This window comes from Solanum tuberosum, unplaced genomic scaffold, assembly GCF_000226075.1.
Source record: "Solanum tuberosum cultivar DM 1-3 516 R44 unplaced genomic scaffold, SolTub_3.0 scf00048, whole genome shotgun sequence".
NCBI classification, from domain to species: domain Eukaryota; kingdom Viridiplantae; phylum Streptophyta; class Magnoliopsida; order Solanales; family Solanaceae; genus Solanum; species Solanum tuberosum.
The window spans coordinates 1,671,502-1,673,839 of record NW_006238976.1 but is presented as its reverse complement, the minus strand read 5'-3'; positions in this window follow the sequence as shown (position 1 = coordinate 1,673,839).

The following is a 2,338-nucleotide window of genomic DNA, read 5'->3' as shown; positions in this document are numbered from 1 at the left end:
GGGGTATGGGGTATGGGGTCTACCAAGTGATTAAGAAAGTAATTAGTGAGAAAAGACATATTTGGCTTTAAAACTTATGGTTGGTTTACGGTAAGGTCTAATACTGTAAAAATGGTTTACACTAGCTATCAATATATTGACTTCATTTTATTGACAAATCTAATCAGACAAAATCAAATTTATTTTTAACTCTGATTATTCTAATTTCATTCTTTACGAACGTTTTCACATGTAATTATCTTTAAGTGATCTGATAGTGTGAAAATTCTTTTACATTATGTATTTATAATATATAAAATTAGAATTAAGTTAACCTCTTTAAGTTAACAACTCAAGGATAGAATGTCCCTACCACAAGTTCTTTCACTAAAATGTGGTCCTCATGATACTTGCCTTACTGCTTCTAACAGTAATCTTTTATGTACTATTAATATTGATGTTTAATAATGTAATTAAGTAGGTAATTAGAAAGGGAACATAAATTAGTCAATTTCATCATATCTCTATCAATTTTAAAATCTTTTCCAAGACCTTTATTTAGCCATCATTGGAAGTTTAATCTCCTTTGGGCCTATTCCTCTTTTTCTGGACCCCCTAATATTCCCTTCATCTCAAGCCTTCTCTTAATTAATTTTTATACTATAGTTTAATTTAAAAATTAATTAACAGAATAATAATATATAGGGTCACATCTACTTCTTCCACTTCTACAAGGTACAATGGTCTACATACGATCATAACAAAAAAAAAAATTACAACAAGCTAGCTCCTTAATTTGACCTTGTTTGAATACATATAAGTATTGTAATATACACTTTATAAATGTCGTAATATACATTTATTGATTGTATCTTCACACACACATCCATACTCTCATTTGTATCCATGAGATTCTCATATTCCTACAATTTAAGTAATTTTTGGAGTCTATTCGAATATTATGAGTGAATCGATAAGTTAATCTATATTGAATTCCACCGGAATTGACTCATCTATTTTCAGGGAAGGAGTTTGATTTCAAATCCCGGTTCGAACAGTCTTGAATAATCCAAATATCGAATTAATGAGCACATTAAACTATTCATGTGGTTAAGAGACCTTATAGTCCAAACATAACAATTATGTCCTATTTTGCAAGAAAATCTCCCACAGGATCCTGCCATTGCCACGTGGAGGAACATGAGGACGTAAAGAAAGTGGTTCGATCAAGTTATTTCGACCTAACATAATAAGCTCATGAGCGACATAGCTGGTTACCATTATTTCCTATTACAAGGAAAAAAGGGGAAATTTAGGTGGACATGGAGATTAATTATTACTATCAAGACTTTTGATAAACAAAATTTCCAATTTAAGTCTTTTCTTTCACCAAAAGAAAGCAATTATTATGTACTTCATCTAAAGAGAGCAAAGAAAAATTGAAGCAAACCTATGGATTTTGTCTTCAAGGAAAAATACAACTCACTTTTGGAGAAAGAAAGAGGAAATGATAACAATGGTTGTTGAGCTTTGAATTGATGGTTTTATTTTATTAAAATAAATACTGAATGGACAATTCATTGATTCTCATGCTAACATTATTCTTCTTCAACAATCATTATATTGCCCACCAAGAAACAAATCAAGAATTTGGTAGTGTTATTGTATTGATTACAACAACATCAACATATTCAGTATAATGTTATAAGTGAGGTCTAAATTCTACATTCAGTATAATGTTACAAGTGAGGTCTGAATTCTGCATTGACTTTGGCTTCGCATGAACCTAACCAACTTAAAAGGGCACAGCCAAATTCAAGACGAGCACGACATCATAAAACTTAAACATTAGGAGTGTTTTGGTACAAAGAAAAACATTTTTCATGAGATGTTTTTTTGTTTTTTCATATATGATTAGTCAAAAAAATTATATGAAGTGTCTTTTCTAATTTGGCTCGAAATTGCACTCGATAGTTCTACGATAATTTTATGTCATTTCAAATTTGAAAGACATTTTTCTACTAACTACTCCACTTCCACCTTAATTTTATTACTTTAAAAATACTTCTAACAATCTATTATCTGAAATAGGGCTTACACTTCACAAGTCGCTACTAATAGTTACATGATCACTCAACTAATAAAGTCACTTTTCTTGTCGAATCCAATTTTCCTCAACAAAGAAGAGCGATTTTCTAAAATAATAAGTGACCATCTGAGAAATCAACTACGAAAAAGGTATTCAGCTACTGCTTACAACACCTTCATTCACTCGTCTTGCTACTTCATTACTATTAAGCAAACACTTGGAAGTCGAAAGGAACGACCGGGGGGGGGGGGGGGGCTCAATATAACAATA